We start from the raw sequence: 21235 nt of genomic DNA, 5'->3' as shown, positions 1-21235 counted from the left end.
TCTTGAGTGTTGTTGGAGCTGCACTCATCCAGGCAAGTGGAGAGTATTCCATCACACTCCTGACTTATGATGTGGAGATGCCGGTGATGGACTGGGGTTGACAATTGTAAACAATTTTACAACACCAAGTTATAGTCCAGCAATTTTATTTTAAATTCACAAGCTTTCGGAGGCTTCCTCCTTCCTCAGGTAAACATTTACCTGAGGAAGGAGGAAGCCTCCGAAAGCTTGTGAATTTAAAATAAAATTGCTGGACTATAACTTGGTGTTGTAAAATTGTTTACAACTCCTGACTTATGCCTTGTAGATGGTGGAAAGGCTTTGGGGAGTCAGGAGGTGAGTCACTCGCCGCAGAATACCCAGCCTCTGACCTGCTCTCGTAGCCACAGTATTTATATGGCTGGTCCAGTTAAGTTTCTGGTCAATGGTGACCCCCAGGATGTTGATGGTGGGGGATTCGGCGATGGTAATGCCGTTGAATGTCATGGGGAGGTGGTCAGACTCTCTCTTGTTGGAGATGGTCATTGCCTGGCACTTATCTGGCGCGAATGTTACTTGCCACTTATCAGCCCAAGCCTGGATGTTGTCCAGGTCTTGCTGCATGCGGGCTCGGACTGCTTCATTATCTGAGGGGTTGCGAATGGAACTGAACACTGTGCAGTCATCAGCGAACATCCCCATTTCTGACCTTATGATGGAGGGAAGGTCATTGATGAAGCAGCTGAAGATGGTTGGGCCTAGGACACTGCCCTGAGGAACTCCTGCAAAATTTACAAATGGAGAGGTTTGCCCATAGTTTGCCCATACACCAATCAGCACATGGACAGTTAGAATTGTTTGTTTGATGTATATGCAGATGTTGGGCCAGAGTCTCCTGTCCAGTGCCTGGGTGTAAGAGATTGGTGGGGCAGAAATGCTGGTTGCAAATTCGGGCACAAGCTGCTCACAATTTTCTGGCCCATTATATCTTTTATCAAAGATAAGATTGGCTTGTTTCCTCCATTTAGTCAGAAGCTCTGATTGCAAAGAACTGTCTTGTCCCACTGGGAAGGTTTCAATGTTGGACACAGGTGTGAAATGTTCCTATTTTCCGGGATATTCACCCTTGTGTTTGTGGTCTCCGTTTCCTGTTGTTAATTGTATGAATGTTTGAGGTAGCGTTTAGCTTGTTTGGGAACCTTTCCATCCAGTGTTGGTTTTGACACCGACAGGCTAAAACTAGGAGCTCGGCACGACACGGCACAGAAAGCTGGTGTTTGATCAGAGGAGGAGTTCTGGGGGATGCAAGCTTGCCTGAGAGTGAATGAAGAGGAGAGCAGGAGAAGGTGGGAAAGAGGCTGAATTAGCTGTGCTGTAACAAGAATTCCCTATTCAACAGAAGCTTTGGAACTCATTCTTACAAATGGTAACTAACCAATACAGACTTCCTCATGTTATGTATATGTCCATAAATACTGTGCCTCATATTAACATTTAATTGAAAGGTAGATCTTGCTTCAGTTTGTAATCCAGCGGACAGGAGAGCTCTTTTTTTAAAAAAAACAAAGGGATGCTAAGAAAGTAATGAGAATTGCAAGAAGAGACTATGAAAAAAAAACTTGCAAGGGATATAAAAGCTAACAGTAAAATTTTTTATAAATAAGAGAGTGTGATAATGGGCAGTGTGGGCTCAATAAAGACAGATGCAGGTGAGACTATAGTGGACAATAAGGAAATGGCAGACTTGTTAAATGAGTACTTTCTATCCGTTTTCATGGTGGAGAAAGAGGTACAAGGGAACCTAAAAATAAGTCAAGGGGAAGAACTTTGTGGATTTAGTACAAGTAAAACAAAAATGGAATGGTGAAAATAAGAACATAAGAACAAAAGAACATAAGAAATTGGAGCAGGAGTAGGCCAATCGGCCCCTCGAGCCTGCTCCGCCATTCAATAAGATCATGGCTGATCTGATCCCAACCACAAATCTAAAGAACACAAGAAGTCGGAGCAGGACCCGGCCACATAGCCCCTGGGCCCTCTCCGCCACCCACAGGGCATTGACCGATCCGAACTCAGCTTCATGTCCAATTTCCTGCCCGCTCCCCATAACCCCTAATTCCCTTTACTTCTAGGAAACTGTCTATTTCTGTTTTAAATTTATCTAATGATGTAGCTTCCACAGCTTCCTGGGGCAGCAAATTCCACAGACCTACCACCCTCTGAGTGAAGAAGTTTCTCCTCATCTCAGTTTTGAAAGAGCAGCCCCTTATTCTAAGATTATGCCCCCTAGTTCTAGTTTCACCCATCTTTGGGAACATCCTTACTGCATCCACCCGATCAAGACCCTTCACAATCTTATATGTTTCAATAAGATCGCCTCTCATTCTTCTGAACTCCAATGAGTAGAGTCCCAATCTACTCAACCTCTCCTCATATGTCCGCCCCCTCATCCCCAGGATTAACCGAGTGAACCTTCTTTGTACTGCCTCGAGAGCAAGTATGTCTTTTCTTAAGTATGGAGACCAAAACTGTATGCAGTATTCCAGGTGCGGTCTCACCAATACCTTATATAACTGCAGCAATACCTCCTTGTTTTTATATTCTATCCCCCTAGCAATAAAAGCCAACATTCCGTTGGCTTTCTTGATCACCTGCTGCACCTGCATACCAACTTTTTGATTTTCTTGCACTAGGACCCCCAGATCCCTTTGTACTGCAGTACTTTCCAGTCTCTCGCCATTAAGAAAATAACTTGCTCTCTGATTTTTCCTGCCAAAGTGCATAACCTCACATTTTCCAATATTATATTGCATCTGCCAAATCTCCGCCCACTCACCCAGCCTGTCTATATCCCCTTGCAGGTTTTTTATGTCCTCCTCACTCTCTACTTTCCCTCCCATCTTTGTATCATCTGCAAATTTTGATATGTTGCACTCGGTCCCCTCCTCCAAATCGTTAATATAGATTGTAAAGAGTTGGGGACCCAGCACCGACCCCTGTGGAACACCACTGGCTACTGGTTGCCAGTCCGAAAATGAACCATTTATCCCAACTCTCTGCTTCCTGTTCGATAACCAATCCTCCACCCATGCCAGAATATTACCCCCAATCCCGTGATTTTTTATCTTAAGTAATAATCTTTTATGTGGCACCTTGTCGAATGCCTTCTGGAAGTCTAAATACACTATGTCCACTGGTTCCCCTTTATCCATCCTGTACGTTATATCCTCGAAGAACTCAAGCAAATTTGTCAGACATGACTTCCCCTTCATAAAGCCATGCTGACTTTGTCCTATTAAATTATGCTTATCTAAATGTTCCGTTACTGTCTCCTTAATAATAGACTCCAAAATTTTACCCACCACAGATGGGGTTTAAGATAGACAAATCTCTGGGACACGATGGTTTCCACACCAAGGTATTAAATGAAATAGGTGAAGACATTGTGGATGCATAGTCATAATTTTCCAAAGCTCTCTCGATTCAACAATTATTCTTATGGATTGGAAAATTGCAAATGTCACTCAATTATTTAGGAAGGGAGGGAGAAACCGGGTAACTACAGACATACTAGTTTAGCATCCGTTTTAGGGAATTTACTGGAATCTATCATCAGAGATATAGTGACTGAGCACTTGGACAACCATGAGCTGATCAAAGACGGTCAGAGTGGATTTGTGAAGGGTAGGTCAGGTCTGACTAATCCAGTTGACTTTTTTGAGGCAGTTATTAGCATGGTGGATAGGGGAGTGTCTATAGATGTTGTCTATATGGACTTCCAGAATGAATTTGAAAAGATTCCATACAAGGGATTATTAGCAAAAATGAAAGTGCATGGAATTGGAGGTAATCTTGTGACATGGGTTGGTAATTTGTTGGGAGATAGGAGACAGAGTAGGGATAAAGGGAATGATCTCTGGCAGGATGTAAGAAGTGCTGTTCCCCAGGGATCTGAACTGGGGCCTCAGCTTTTCATAATATTAATGACTTGGATGAAGGAATAGAGAGTTGCATATCCAAGTTTACAGATGGCACTAAGTTGGGAGGCACAATAAGTTGTGCAGATGGAGCAGGAAGTTACAAAGGGTCATAGACAGACTAAGTGAGTGGGAAAAACTAGAGCAGATGGTGTTCAATATGGGAAAGTGTGAGGTTATCCACTGTGAGAAAGACAAATCGGAATATTTTCTTAATGGTGAGAGACTGGGAACTGTGGAAGAGCAAAGGCATTTGGGTGTCCATCCACACACATCACTAAAAGCCAGTGGACAGGTACAAAAAGTAATCAAAATGGTTAATGGAATGTTGGCCTTTTCTCGAGGAAGTTGGAATACAAAGGTGAGGAATTGATGCTTCAGTTGTAGAAAGCCTTGGTCAGACCCAGTCTGGAGTGCTGCATTTAGTCTTGGGCTCCGAACCTCTGGAAAGATATATTGGCCTTGGAGGGGGTACAATGTAGATTCACCAGAATGATACCAGGGCTTAAAGGGCTAAATCTTGAGGACAGGCTGCACGAATGTTATATTCCCTTGAGTTTAGAAGTTTGAGGGATGATCTAATCGAGGTGTTTAAGATGATGAAAGGATTTGATAGGGTAGATATAGGGAAACTATTTTCTGTGATGCAAGAATCCAGAACAAGGGGGCACAATCTTAAAATTAGATTGGAGCTAGGCCATTTAAGAGTGAAATCAGTGAGCATTTTTTTCACTCATGGGTTAGTGGAAATTGAGAACTTCCTCCCCCAAAAGTCTGTTGATGCTGGTGAATTGAAATGTTCAAGACTGAGATTGATAGATTTTTGTTAGCTCGGGGTATTAAGGGATATGGAGCAAAGATGGGTAAATGGAGTTGAGGTACAGATCAGCCATGATCTGATTGAATGGTGGAACAGGCTTGAGGGGCTGAATGGCCTCCTCCTGTTCCCATGTAAACCTTGGCTTGTTGGGGTAATGGCTGCCATCTCAATCAGAATTTGGTAACATGATACACAGTTACATTAAATCCAGTGAGCAGATTACTGTAAATTGTTAGCCCGTTGGGTATACATCTCGACAAGTGCAGAGTTTAGAAAAGATGCAGCTGTTTAATCATTGGGAACAGCTTTAACATTAATGTTTCAATCATAGGGAATTAACGATATTAATGTTACACCATTGCAAGACGAGATAGTGACTAAAATCAGCTCCAGAGGAACTGTCTGTACAGTGTTCACTATTTTAAAAAAAACCTTTGAAATGTTCCACAGAAAAAGACAGAATGGGAAATGAAGTTCTTGAAATTGACTGAATGTTTTGTAACGATTTGATTTTTGAAAGGTTTCTTGATACAAAGCTCTCCCGTTAATAAGAACTGTGTCCTGGAGCCTTCAATGATAACCTCAACTGCCAAAGGTTACTCCCAGCATGCTATGCTGCCCTTTTACTTCAAATCATCGGCCATGTTCCCTCCGTTGTTGCAATCGCCCACTTGGAGAAGTGGATGTTTGGTCCAAGTTGGAAGGGCACAATAAAAGCCCACCACACCAAAGCAGAGAATCCTGGTTCTGACGTTTGCATTGTCCGAGGAAAAATCATTTGAAATCCTAAGGATAAATGCCTCCACGTGATGAGATAAGTCAGGGAAAAGAATAGACTTTCAAAGGTAAATGTTCCACGGCTGCTTCCTGCATAAGAGGAGCACCAATCGGGGAATTTGGAGCGTAGGTCAGTGCCCTCGATTTGGCACAAATCTGATTTTCCAACTATAGATTTTAATGGCTGGATATTTGGAAGGGCCCATCTCCAGTGTGCTAACCATTGCACTCAACTCTCCCATCGCCATTCCTGTTGGGCATAGAATCATAGAAATTTATGGCACAGAAGGAGGCCATTCAGCCCATCGTGTCCATGCCGGCCGAAGAAGAGGCATCCAGCCTAATCCCACTTGGTCTATAGCCTTGTAGGTTACGGCACTTCAGGTGCACATCCAGGTACCTTTTTAAATGAGTTGAGGGTTTCTGCCTCCACCACCCTTTCAGGCAGTGAGTTCCAGACCCCCACCATCCTCTGGGTGAAAAAGATTCTCCTCAACTCCCCTCTAATCCTTCTACCAGTCACTTTAAATCGATGCCCCATGGTTTTTGACCTCTCTGCTAAGGGAAATAGTCCTCCCTATCCATTCTATCCAGTCCCATCATAATTTTATACACCTCAATTAAATCTCCCCTCAACCTCCTCTGTTCCAAAGAGAACAACCCCAGCCTATCCAATCTATCCTCATAGCTAAAATTCTCCAGTCCTGGCAACATCCTCATAAATCTTCTCTGCACCCTCTCTAGTGAAAGCACATCTTTCCTGTAATGTGGAGACCAGAACTGTACACCGTACTCAAGCTGTGGCCTAATTAGTGTTTTATACAGTTCTAGCATAACCTCCCTGCTCTGATATTTTATCTCCCTACTCTTATATTCTATAGAGTCTCTGAAAAGTTTTTTTTTTTATTCGTTCACGGGATGTGGGCGTCGCTGGCAAGGCCGGCATTTATTGCCCATCCCTAATTGCCCTCGAGAAGGTGGTGGTGAGCCGCCTTCTTGAACCGCTGCAGTCCGTGTGGTGACGGTTCTCCCACAGTGCTGTTAGGAAGGGAGTTCCAGGATTTTGACCCAGCGACAATGAAGGAACGGCGATATACTTCCAAGTCGGGATGGTGTGTGACTTGGAGGGGAACGTGCAGGTGGTGTTGTTCCCATGCGCCTGCTGCCCTTGTCCTTCCAGGTGGTAGAGGTCGCGGGTTTGGGAGGTGCTGTCGAAGAAGCCTTGGCGAGTTGCTGCAGTGCATCCTGTGGATGGTGCACACTGCAGCCACAGTGCGCCGGTGGTGAAGGGAGTGAATGTTTAGGGTGGTGGATGGGGTGCCAATCAAGCGGGCTGCTTTATCTTGGATGGTGTCGAGCTTCTTGAGTGTTGTTGGAGCTGCGCTCATCCTGGCAAGTGGAGAGTATTCCATCACACTCCTGACTTGTGCTTTGTCGATGGTGGAAAGGCTTTGGGGAGTCAGGAGGTGAGTCACTCGCCACAGAATACCCAGCCTCTGACCTGCTCTTGTAGCCACAGTATTTATATGGCTGGTCCAGTTAAGTTTCTGGTCAATGGTGACCCCCAGGATGTTGATGGTGGGGGATTCGGCGATGGTAATGCCATTGAATGTCAAGGGGAGGTGGTTAGACACTCTCTTGTTGGAGATGGTCATTGCCTGGCACTTATCTGGCGCGAATGTTACTTGCCACTTATCAGCCCAAGCCTGGATGTTGTCCAGGTCTTGCTGCATGCAGGCTTGGACTGCTTCATTATCTGAGGGGTTGCGAATGGAACTGAACACTGTGCAGTCATCAGCGAACATCCCCATTTCTGACCTTATGATGGAGGGAAGGTCATTGATGAAGCAGCTGAAGATGGTTGGGCCTAGGACACTGCCCTGAGGAACTCCTGCAGCAATGTCCTGGGGCTGAGATGATTGGCCTCCAACAACCACTACCATCTTCCTTTGTGCTGGTATGACTCCAGCCACTGGAGAGTTTTCCCCCTGATTCCCATTGACTTCAATTTTACTAGGGCTCCTTGGTGCCACACTTGGTCAAATGCTGCCTTGATGTCAAGGGCAGTCACTCTCACCTCACCTCTGGAATTCAGCTCTTTTGTCCATGTTTGGACCAAGGCTGTAATGAGGTCTGGAGCCGAGTGGTCCTGGCGGAACCCAAACTGAGCATCGGTGAGCAGGTTATTGGTGAGTAAGTGCCACTTGATTGCACTGTCGACGACACCTTCCATCACTTTGCTGATGATTGAGAGTAGACTGATGGGGCGGTAATTGGCCGGATTGGATTTGTCCTGCTTTTTGTGGACAGGACATACCTGGGCAATTTTCCACATTGTCGGGTGGATGCCAGTGTTGTAGCTGTACTGGAACAGCTTGGCTAGAGGCGCAGCTAGTTCTGGAGCACAAGTCTTCAGCACTACAGCTGGGATGTTGTCAGGGCCCATAGCCTTTGCTGTATCCAGTGCACTCAGCCGTTTCTTGATATCACGTGGAGTGAATCGAATTGGCTGAAGACTGGCTTCCGTGATGGTGGGGATATCGGGAGGAGGCCGAGATGGATCATCCACTCGGCACTTCTGGCTGAAGATGGTTGCAAACGCTTCAGCCTTGTCTTTTGCACTCACGTGCTGGACTCCGCCATCATTGAGAATGGGGATGTTTGCAGAGCCTCCTCCTCCCGTTAGTTGTTTAATTGTCCACCACCATTCACGACTGGATGTGGCAGGACTGCAGAGCTTTGATCTGATCCGTTGGTTGTGGAATCGCTTAGCTCTGTCTATAGCATGTTGCTTCCGCTGTTTAGCATGCATGTAGTCCTGAGTTGTAGCTTCACCAGGTTGGCACTTCATTTTTAGGTACGCCTGGTGCTGCTCCTGGCATGCTCTTCTACACTCCTCATTGAACCAGGGTTGATCCCCTGGCTTGTTGGTAATGGTAGAGTGAGGAATATGCCGGGCCATGAGGTTACAGATTGTGCTGGAATACAATTCTGCTGCTGCTGATGGCCCACAGCGCCTCATGGATGCCCAGTTTTGAGCTGCTGGATCTGTTCTGAATCTATCCCATTTAGCACGGTGGTAGTGCCACACAACACGTTAGATGGTGTCTTCAGTGCAAAGACGGGACTTCATCTCCACGAGGACTGTGCGGTGGTCACTCCTACCAATACTGTCATGGACAGATACATTTGCGACAGGTAGATTGGTGAGGACGAGGTCAAGTAAGTTTTTCCTTCGTGTTGGTTCGCTCACCACCTGCCGCAGGCCCAGTCTAGCAGCTATGTCCTTCAGGACTCGGCCAGCTCGGTCAGTAGTGGTGCTACCGAGCCACTCTTGGTGATGGACATTGAAGTCCCCCACCCAGAGTACATTTTGTGCCCTTGCTACCCTCAGTGCTTCCTCCAAGTGGTGTTCAACATGGAGGAGGACTGATTCATCAGCTGAGGGAGGACGGTAGGTGGTAATCAGCAGGAGGTTTCCTTGCCCATGTTTGACCTGATGCCATGAGATTTCATGGGGTCCAGAGTCAATGTTGAGGACTCCCAGGGCCACTCCCTCCTGACTGTATATCACTGTACCGCCACCTCTGGTGGGTCTGTCCTGCCGGTGGGACAGGACATACCCAGGGATGGTGATGGAAGAGTCTGGGACGTTGGCTGAAAGATATGATTCTGTGAGTATGGCTATGTCAGGTTTATATTTTCAAAATTTCTGGACAGTTCACTCAAAAAAACAGACTACTCAGGACAGGCAGTGACCCAATGCAAAGTGAGATTAACTTTGTGTGAGAGAAAGAGATAGTTCACTTAGTGCATGTCACATCACCTGATGAAAGTTAAGACCAGCTTGCTTTGCCCACAGCGATAAGTCCACATTTTAAAGGAATCTTCAAATTTGCAAGGATTGCTGGTTTGTACATGTGAGAAGGTGTGCTGAAAAGATTTATTTGTTGACTTTACTGCCCTATCTTTGGCCAAGAAAAACAGGACACCACCCCTTTGAAGAATATGAATCTCAAGTAAAGTTATTCTTGGCATAGGTCAGGTGTGTTATTTTGGTTCCAGCAACACTGGTCATGTTATGTAATATATTCTTTGCTGAGATATGTTAAAGTTGTAAAAGTCTCTTATTGACTTATGTGCTTGTCAAAGTGAGGGATGTTAGTGCTGAGGAATGTGACTCTCCCAGGGCTGGTACAGCACGGGTTAGATACAGAGTAAAACTCCCTCTACATTGTCCCATCAAACACTCCCAGGGCAGGTACAGCACGGGTTAGATACAGAGTAAAGCTCCCTCTACACTGTCCCATCAAACACTCCCAGGGCTGGTACAGCACGGGTTAGATACAGTGTAAAACTCCCTCTACACTGACCCATCAAACACTCCCAGGGCAGGTACAGCACGGGTTAGATACAGAGTAAAACTCCCTCTACACTGACCCATCAAACACTCCCAGGGCAGGTACAGGGTTAGATACAGAGTAAAACTCCCTCTACATTGTCCCATCAAACATTCCCAGGGCAGGTACAGCACAGGTTAGATACAGAGTAAAACTCCCTCTACACTGTCCCATCAAACACTCCCAGGGCAGGTACAGCACGGGTTAGATACAGAGTAAAACTCCCTCTACACTGTCCCATCAAACACTCACAGGGCAGGTACAGGGTTAGATACAGAGTAAAGCTCCCTCTACATTGTCCCATCAAACACTCCCAGGGCAGGTACAGCATGGGTGAGATACAGAGTAAAACTCCCTCTGCACTGTCCCATCAAACACTCCCAGGGCAAGTACAGAACGGGTTAGATCCAGAGTAAAACTCCCTCTACACTGTCCCATCAAACACTCCCAGGGCAGGTACAGCACAGGTTAGATACAGAGTAAAGCTCCCTCTACACTGTCCCATCAAACACTCCCAGGGCAGGTACAGCACGGGTTAGATACAGAGTAAAGCTCCCTCTACACTGTCCCATCAAACACTCACAGGGCAGGTACAGGGTTTGATACAGAGTAAAGCTCCCTCGACACTGTCCCATCAAACACTCCCAGGGCAGGTACAGGGTTCGATACAGAGTAAAGCTCCCTCTACACTCCACTGGAATACTGAAATCTGAAATAAAAACACAAAAGGCCAGCAGTTGAAAGAAAACTAACAGGTTGATGTTTTGGATGGAGACCCTACATTAGAACTGCAACAGGACAGGGAAGCTCCTTAACAGGTCCAAGATAAACAAAATGTGGGGAGTAACAGGTACAAGGGAAGAGTTGAAATGTGCTAAATACTTTCAGAAAAAGACAGTAAATAAATGTAATTGTCTACAAAATGCTGGACAGAGATTTATATCTGTTCTTAGTCCTTGTGCTCTTTGCATTTGTCAGTTCTATAAGAATTCTCCAGCCTGAGTTTGATGAACGGTTCGACCTGATATATTGACTTGCCTTTTGTCTCTCAGATGCTGCAGGACCCTCTGTGCATTCCCAACATCTCATGTTCTTCCTTGTCCTGCTGTGCTTGGTGTGCACTGTTGACAGGTAACATTGATTTTGTTAGGTGTGTGTGTATGTTTATATATAATATATAGCCACACTGGCACGGGTTGCCGAGGAGCAGATGTTCCAGGTGTACACATGGTGATCTGGGGTAAGCACTGCGAACAACCGCACTGCGACTCCGGTTTCAATCAATCCGTTGGTCTCTGAACTGAGAAACAGTTTTCAAACCAGTGGGAAAGGACGAGGAAATTGAGGAGCAAAAATGCTTGCCATTGTGCTTGCCTGGAGCTCCCTCTTGTGCTAGGATTGGTGCTGTGTTTTTTAAGAGTAGCCTCTCAATTAGGGTGGAGGATGGGAAGCCAGCATTGCAATCGCCGAACCTGGTGATTACAAAGGAATGGATGGATGAGCAGCAGATGAGCTGAGGCAGGGACGTAGGCGGGCGATGTTATGGAGTTGGCAAAGGTATGGAGTTTGTCAGGGGGGCTAAAAATGATGGCTTTGGTCGTCTTGTTTAACTGGAGGCAATTGCAGTTCATCTAAGACTGGATGTCGGACAAGCAATCAGACAACACGAGGCAGTGGAAGGGTTAAGGTAGGTGGAGGAGTCGTGGAGCAGGATGTTGTCAGTCCACATGTGGACCTTGACCACATGTCTTCAGATGATGCTATCAAGGGGCAACATATAGGCCGAGAAGGACAAGTTTCCAAAACTACACACAGCGCGCTAACTTTAGCCAAACTATACCTTGTACAATTATATCACTACTTCTTTACTCTTGTACTCTATGTCCAAATTTATAAAGCGCTAAATGCTGTTGGCCTTTTTTATGGCTTTATCTGCCTGCACTTGAACTTTCAGGGAATGATGTATTTGAACCCCTCGGGCTCTCTGTTCATCCACACCCTTCAGTGTCTTTCCACTGAGCGTATACTCCCGTTCCTTGTTTTCTCTCAAAATGTAACACCTCGCACTTCTCCAAATTCAATTGTATCTGCGACCAGGCTGCCCATTTTACTAACCTGTCTATTTCCACCTGAATTCTTTTATAATCCCCTTGTTGTTTGCCAATCTACCCTCTACCTTTACGTTGTTAGCAAAATTGTGCTCCCTACCCTGATATTAAAACAGGGATAAGAAGACAAGGCCATTCAACTAATCGAAGCCTGTTCCTCTGGTACATTAACTCTCCCGTCATGGCAGCCAGCTTTATTTTGAACATCCCTAGTGTTTGTCTCTATTAGTCTGGCTGTTAAATTATTCTTTATAATCATTCGTCAAATGATGGTGTGGTTCTTCCAGATATCTGTTTTCACCAGGGAGTCAGGTTACCGGGGAATTGCAGGCAAGACTTCTCATCACCAGGGCAAACTCACACTTTCTCTCGGGGCCGCTCCTGCTGCTGTTCTCTGCACCCACACTGAAGCATGTGTTTTAGTGACGCGTAAACAGCACTCGATTTTAAGGGTCTGAGAATGGGGTCGGTTGCCTCACGGCCCTGTTAACCCCGATGGTGCAGCTGGCGCTGTTTTGCAAGGGGCCGACCGCTCGACGGCTGTAGCCTGTTGCACGCAGCAGGCCCCTTTCAAATTGAGGCCCGAGGACCCTGATGGCCATTTTAGGCTAAAAAAGGTTGTTGCTTGTGCCATGAAGGCTCCGATCATTTCCATGGACAATGGAGCGGAGGAGGCCCAGCCAAGACTAGTATGATATAAATAATCTGGGCTACTGCTTCTCCGGGACACACCCCGCCCTCTCAAGCGGTCATGACCCCCACCCCCGCACTAAGCTTATGGTGACCATGGACGCCCAATATTGGCTAGCCTCAATCCGCAGGATGCATTGGGACACCCAGTTAGCGCCTTGCAGCTCGCTGGCCAGATGTAAATGAGGCTGAGGCCCTAAAGTTACGGCCACCTCTTCATCATGGGTACAGTCGATCGCCCGACTCAATCCGCAGGCTGGTCGCCCAAAAGTCAAAATTGACCGTTATGTGGTCAGACCATTGCATTAGAAAACCTCAACATCAACTCTGTACATAAGAACATAAGAACATAAGAAATTGGAGCAGGAGTAGGCCAATCGGCCCCTCGAGCCTGCTCCGCCATTCAATAAGATCATGGCTGATCTGATCCCAACCACAAATCTAAAGAACACAAGAAGTCGGAGCAGGACCCGGCCACATAGCCCCTGGGCCCTCTCCGCCACCCACAGGGCATTGACCGATCCGAACTCAGCTTCATGTCCAATTTCCTGCCCGCTCCCCATAACCCCTAATTCCCTTTACTTCTAGGAAACTGTCTATTTCTGTTTTAAATTTATTTAATGATGTAGCTTCCACAGCTTCCTGGGGCAGCAAATTCCACAGACCGACCACCCTCTGAGTGAAGAAGTTTCTCCTCATCTCAGTTTTGAAAGAGCAGCCCCTTATTCTAAGATTATGCCCCCTAGTTCTAGTTTCACCCATCTTTGGGAACATCCTTACCGCATCCACCTGATCAAGACCCTTCACAATCTTATATGTTTCAATAAGATCGCCTCTCATTCTTCTGAACTCCAATGAGTAGAGTCCCAATCTACTCAACCTCTCCTCATATGTCCGCCCCCTCATTCCCGGGATTAACCGAGTGAACCTTCTTTGTACTGCCTCGAGAGCAAGTATGTCTTTTCTTAAGTATGGAGACCAAAACTGTATGCAGTATTCCAGGTGCGGTCTCACCAATACCTTATATAACTGCAGCAATACCTCCTTGTTTTTATATTCTATCCCCCTAGCAATAAAAGCCAACATTCCGTTGGCTTTCTTGATCACCTGCTGCACCTGCATACCAACTTTTTGATTTTCTTGCACTAGGACCCCCAGATCCCTTTGTACTGCAGTACTTTCCAGTCTCTCGCCATTAAGAAAATAACTTGCTCTCTGATTTTTCCTGCCAAAGTGCATAACCTCACATTTTCCAATATTATATTGCATCTGCCAAATCTCCGCCCACTCACCCAGCCTATCTATATCCCCTTGCAGGTTTTTTATGTCCTCCTCACTCTCTACTTTCCCTCCCATCTTTGTATCATCTGCAAATTTTGATATGTTGCACTCGGTCCCCTCCTCCAAATCGTTAATATAGATTGTAAAGAGTTGGGGACCCAGCACCGACCCCTGTGGAACACCACTGGTAACTGGTTGCCAGTCCGAAAATGAACCATTTATCCCAACTCTCTGCTTCCTGTTCGATAACCAATCCTCCACCCATGCCAGAATATTACCCCCAATCCCGTGATTTTTTATCTTAAGTAATAATCTTTTATGTGGCACCTTGTCGAATGCCTTCTGGAAGTCTAAATACACTACGTCCACTGGTTCCCCTTTATCCACCCTATACGTTATATCCTCGAAGAACTCAAGCAAATTTGTCAGACATGACTTCCCCTTCATAAAGCCATGCTGACTTTGTCCTATTAAATTATGCTTATCTAAATGTTCCGTTACTGTCTCCTTAATAATAGACTCCAAAATTTTACCCACCACAGATGTTAAGCTAACTGGCCTATAATTTCCAGCCTTCTGCCTACTACCCTTTTTAAATAACGGTGTTACATTAGCAGTTTTCCAATCTGCTGGGACCTCTCCTGAGTCCAGGGAATTTTGGAAAACTATCACCAAAGCATCCACAATCCCTACTGCCACTTCCCTCAAGACCCTAGGATGGAAGCCATCAGGTCCAGGGGATTTATCCGCCTTGAGTCCCATTATTTTACTGAGTACCATCTCTTGAGTGATTTTAATCGTATTTAGCTCCTCCCCCCCGAGAGTCCCCTGTTTGTCCAGTGTTGGGATATTCTTAGTGTCCTCTACTGTAAAGACTGAAACAAAATATTTGTTCAGCATTTTTGCCATCTCCATGTTTCCCACCATTAATTTCCCGGTCTCATCCTCTAAGGGACCTATGTTTGCCTTAGCCACCCTTTTTCTTTTTATATAACTATAGAAACTCTTGCTATCTGTTTTTATATTTTTTGCTAATTTCTTTTCATAATCTAACTTCCCTTTCTTAATCAATCCTTTAGTTACTTTTTGCTGTCTTTTGAAGAATTCCCAATCTTCTATCCTCCCACTAAGTTTGGCTACCTTATATGTCCTTGTTTTTAGTCGGATACTATCCTTGATTTCTTTACTTAGCCACGGGTGGCTGTCATTTCTTTTACACCCTTTTTTCCTCAGTGGAATATATTTATTTTGAAAGTTGTAAAATAACTCCCTAAATGAACACCACTGCTCATGTACCGTCTTACCCTTTAATCTATTTTCCCAGTCCACTTTAATCAATTCCGCTCTCATACCATCATAGTCTCCTTTATTCAAGCTCAGTACGCTTGTTTGAGAATCAACCTTCTCACCCTCTAATTGGATATGGAATTCAACCATGTTGTGGTCGCTCGTTCCAAGGGGATCCTTAACTCGGACATTATTAATTAATCCTGACTCATTACACAGGACCAGGTCCAAGGTTGCCTGCCCCCTTGTAGGATCAGTTACATACTGCTCAAGAAATCCATCCCTGATGCACTCAATGAACTCGTCCTCAAGGCTGCTCTGCCCAATTTGATTTGTCCAGTTAATATGATAATTAAAATCCCCCATAATTATGGCTGTTCCCTTATTACATGCCCCGACTATCTCCTGATTAATACTTCTTCCAGCAGAGTTGCAACTATTAGGAGGCCTATATACTACGCCCACTAATGTTTTTTTTCCCTTATTATTCCTTATCTCCACCCAAACTGTTTCATTATCTTGATGCTTTGTCCCAATATCATTTCTCTGTATTACAGTGATTCCTTCCTTTATTAACATAGCCACCCCACCTCCCCTTCCTTCCTGCCTGTCCTTCCTGATTGTTAAATACCCTGGCATATTTAATTCCCAGTCGTTGTCACCCTGCAGCCATGTTTCTGTAATGGCCACAAGATCATACCCATACGTAGTTATTTGTGCCGTTAACTCGTCCATTTTATTACGAATGCTACGTGCATTCAGATAAAGAACTTTCAAATCTGTTTTGTGACGCTCAGTTCCTGCTTTTTCCTTTTTTAACACTTTACCTATTACCCCATACCTTCTGTCCCTTCCTGTTACGCTTTCCTCTCTCTCCCTGCTCAGGTTCCCAACCCCCTGCCACTTTAGTTTAAACCCTCCCCAACAGCACTAGCAAACACTCCTCCTAGGACAGCGGTCCCGGCCCTGCCCAGGTGCAGACCGTCCGGTTTGTACTGGTCCCACCTCCCCCAGAACCGTTTCCAGTGTCCCAGGAATTTGAATCCCTCCCCCTTGCACCATTCCTCTAGCCACGTATTCATTTGAAATATCCTCCTATTTCTACTCTGACTAGCACGTGGCACTGGCAGCAATCCTGAGATTACTACCTTTGAGGTCCTATTTTTTAATTTACCTCCTAACTCCCTATATTCTGCTTTTAGGACCTCATCCCCTTTTTTACCTATATCGTTGGTGCCTATGTGCACCACGACAGCTGGCTGTTCGCCCTCCCCCTCCAAAATGTTCTGTAGCCGCTCCGAGACATCCTTGATCCTTGCACCAGGGAGGCAACACACCATCCTGGAGTCTCGGTTGCGGCCGCAGAAACGCCTGTCTATTCCCCTTACAATTGAGTCCCCTATCACTATAGCTCTGCCACTCTTTTTCCTCCCAGCCTGTGCAGCAGAGCTACCCGTGGTGCCAGGAAGTTGGCTGCTGCTGCCTTCCCCTGATAAGTCATCCCCCCCAACAGCATCCAAAGTGGCATATCTGTTTGAGAGGGGGATGGACACAGGGGACCCCTGCACTACCAGCCTGGTATTCCCGTGTTCTGACCAGATCCTTGCATTCTTTTAGTATTATTACTTGTTTTAACACATTATCTGGTAGGTCATCATAAAGTCTGTCTCATTGCACAACCAATCAAAATCCTTCTGCCACTCTTTTGCTGCACCATCTGTCTCTGCTGCTCTCCATATTTTGGTATCATTAGCAAATTTTATGAGCTTACATTTCATTTTGATATCCAGGTCGGTTGTGTAGGCCTCCACTCACAACTATTTCCACCCCCCAAGTCTGACATCACTCATCTCACAAGTACTTGCTGCTACATATTTATATTTTAACCAACTTCTGATCCACTTCCACGTTCTACTCTGGTTTCCTGTGGTTTTTAGCTGAATTCAAGGTCTAATGAAACTTTACCAAAATCTCTCTTGAAGTGCAAATGAAGTATGATAATATTGCGTTCTTGGCAAAAAGAAATGGCTCCACAAATACAATATTTCTGTTGAATTTAGGCTTTAATGAGCCGTTCAGTGTTCACAGGAAAATGCTGCCAACATCTGCCCTTGCACCAGTGGCATCACCATAAAAGTATGACCAGTTACACTGCTGCCTGCAGAGGCTCTGAGACCCACATGGAGGCAGACAGGTACACAGAGGTTTTAGGTCAGCTACCTGCAGCCTGACAAAACTACACCGTAATCTTGTGGGACTTCAGTTATGTGGAGAGACTGGAGAATCTGGGATTGTTCTCCTTCGAGCAGAGAAGGTTAAGGGGAGATTTGACACATGAGGAAACATTTTTTTATGTAGAGAGTTGTTACGATCTGGAAGGATGGTGGAAACAGATTCAATAATAACTTTCAAAGGGGAATTAGATAAATACTTGAAGGGAAAAAAATATACAGGACCATGGGGGAAAAGCAGGAGAATGGGACTAATTGGATAGCTCTTTCAAAGAGCCGATACAAGGTACCGCATGGTAGGTTGTTACATAAGGTTAAATCTCACGGAATCCAAGGTGAGGTAGCCAATTGGATACAAAATTGGCTTGACGACAGAAGACAGAGGGTGGTTGTAGAGGGTTGTTTTTCAAACTGGAGGCCTGTGACCAGCGGTGTGCCTCAGGGATCGGTGCTGGGTCCGTTGTTATTTATATTCATGATTTGGATGAGAATTTAGGAGGCATGGTTAGTAAGTTTGCAGATTACACCAAGATTGGTGGCATTGTGGACAATGAAGAAGGTTATCTAGGATTGCAATGGGATCTTGATAAATTGGGCCAGTGGGCCGATGAATGGCAGATGGAGTTTAATTTAGATAAATGTGAGGTGATGCGTTTTGGTAGATTGAATCGGGCCAGGACCTACTCCGTTAATGGTAGGGCATTGGGGAGAGTTATAGAACAAAGAGATCTAGGAGTACAGGTGGATAGGGTGGTGAAGAAGGCATTCGGCATGCTTGGTTTCATTGGTCAGAACATTGAATACAGGAGTTGGGATGTCTTGTTGAAGTTGTACAAGACATTAGTACAGCCACACTTGGAATACTGTGTACAGTTCTGGTCACCCTATTATAGAAAGGATATTATTAAACTAGAAAGAGTGCAGAAAAGATTTACTAGGATGCTACCGGGACTTGATGGTTTGACTTACAGGGAGAGGTTGGATAGACTGAGACTTTTTTCCCTGGAGAGTAGGAGGTTAAGGGGTGATCTTATAGAAGTCTATAAAATAATGAGGGGCATAGATAAGGTAGATAGTCAAAATCTTTTCCCAAAGGTAGGGGAGTCTATAACGAGGGGACATAGATTTAAGGTGAGAGGGGTGAGATACAAAAGGGTCCAGAGGGGCAATTTTTTCACTGAAAGGGTGGTGAGTGTCTGGAACGAGCTGCCAGAGGCAGTAGTAGAGGCGGGTACAATTTTGTCTTTTAAAAAGCATTTGGACAGTTACATGGGTAAGATGGGTATAGAGGGATATGGGCCAAGTGCAGGCAATTGGGACTAGCTTAGTATTATAAACTGGGCGACATGGACATGTTGGGCCGAAGGGCCTGTTTCCATGTTGTAACTTCTATGATTCTATGATCGCACACACGATGGGCTGAATGGCCTCCTTCAATGCTGTAACATAATACGACCAATTGTCATGGCTTCATGTATTTTGATGGATGTGATGCAGGTCTATGAGACTCCTCTTTACTGTGGCTGTGGTTTCGCCATTCAGAGCTCCGTAGAGTCAGCTGATGGCCATCTTCAGGGGGATATCAAGGCCTAAAAGTGCTCTACCAATTCAACGTGGTGTATCGAGCCAGTGGTGATATTCTTTCTGTGTCCGATGGCTGCAGATTGGTTCCCATTTAATTGACTGCAGCTACTTAATGGCCACCCCTTGTAATCAACAGCATCAGAACAGCTCCAGAGGAAAGCAAAGGCCTGAAATTTGGGTTCCTTCGAGGCTACAGGATTGGAGATACGTTGCACCAGGAACCATCATGTGCCGATGCAATGGTTCAAATGCTCCTCTTTCTTGTTAGTGACTCCGTCAATTGTTACCAACACACTTAGTGATGTGTGAAATCTGTCAGTATAGAAAATGCAAAGAGCGTTATTGCAGCCTGAGTTTCATAAAGCATAACCTCGATAGCCTTGTATTCCAATGTTCTAGCCACATGACCTTGCATTCTGTTACTTTTTTTGTACCTCAAAATTAACCCTTACTGCACCATGGCCAAGTTTACTTAAAATCTCTGCCACAGTATAGGTGAATCTCACAAGTTGACTTGTTCAGTGACCGATGCTCCTGGTTTGGCATGTGTTCATGCTTTAGAGATCGGCCTGATTGCAACCGGGGTGGTCTTTTATATTTTTGGCATTTGATTGGTCAAATAACTAGTGTTTGGAATTAGTTTGTAGCTAATCAAAGACAACTTGTTTTTGGAAAGTTGTTCCCGCCTCCAGAATGGACAGTAATAAGAACATAAGAAACAGGAGCAGGAGTGGGCCATACGGCCCCTCGAGCCTGCTCCGCCATTCAATAAAATCATGGCTGATCTTCAACCTCAACTCCACTTTCCCGCCCAATCCCCATATCCCTTTATTCCCTTAGAGTCCAAAAATCTATCAATCTCAGCCTTGAATATACTCAACGGGTGAGCATCCACAGCCCTCTGGGGTAGAGAATTCCAAAGATTCACAACCCTCTGAGTGAAGAAATTCCTCCTCATCTCAGTCCTAATTAGCCGACCCCTTATCCTGAGACTATGCCACCTAGTTCTCGGCTCTCCAGTCAGGGGAAACAATCTCTCAGCATCTTTATATGTTTCAATGAGATCGCCTCTCATTCTTCTAAACCTTATTCTGCTTAATCTCTCCTCATAGGACAATCCTCTCATCCCAGGAATCAATCTGGTGAACCTCCTTTGCACCGCCTCGAAGGCAAGTATATCCTTCCTTAGGTAAGGAGATCAAAACTGTACCCAGTACTCCAGGTGAGGTCTCACCAAAGCTCTGGACAATTGTAGTAAGACTTCCTTACTCTTGTACTCCAATCCCCTTGCAATAAAGGCCAACATACCATTTGCCTTCCTAATTGCTTGCTGTACCTGCGTGTTAACTTTCTCTGTTTCATGTACAAGGACATCCAAATCTCTCTGAACACCAACATTTAATAGTTTCTCACCATTTAAAAAAATACTCTTTCTATTCTTCCTACCAAAGTGAATAACCTCACATTTCCCCACATTACACCTTCTTGCCCACTCACTTAATCTGTCTATATCCCTTTGCAGACTCTTTGTGTCCTCCTCACAGCTTACTTTCCCACCTAGCTTTGTATTGACAGCAAACTTGGATACTTTACACTCGGTCCCTTCATCCAATTCATTAATATAGATTGTAAATAGCTGAGGCCCAAGCACTGATCCTTGCAGCACCCCACTAGTTACAGCCTGCCAACCTGAGAAAGACCCGTTTATCCCTACTCTCTGTTTTCTGTCCATTAACCAATCCTCTATCCATGCTAACCCCCAACCCCAAGAGCCCTTATCTTGTGTAACAACCCTTTATGTGGCAGCTTTTCGAATGCCTTTTGAAGATCCAAATATACTATATCCACTGGTTCCCCTTTATCCACCCTGCTAGTTACACCCTCAAAAAACTCTAATAAATTTGTCAAACACGATTTCCCTTTCATAAAACCATGTTGACTCTGCCTAATCATATTATGATTTTCTAAATGTTGTAGGAAGATGATAAGCAAGGAAAGAATTTCATTTTTTTGTATGAAAAGAGTTTGATTAGATATGGGTATGATTAGATCGGGAAAACATGAAAGGAAAGCTAAATCAATAGAAATAGGAGAGGAAAGG

This window comes from Heptranchias perlo, chromosome 20 (assembly GCF_035084215.1).
Source record: "Heptranchias perlo isolate sHepPer1 chromosome 20, sHepPer1.hap1, whole genome shotgun sequence".
Classification (NCBI taxonomy): domain Eukaryota; kingdom Metazoa; phylum Chordata; class Chondrichthyes; order Hexanchiformes; family Hexanchidae; genus Heptranchias; species Heptranchias perlo.
The sequence above is the reverse complement of the archived record's forward strand: the minus strand, read 5'-3'. Positions refer to the sequence as shown.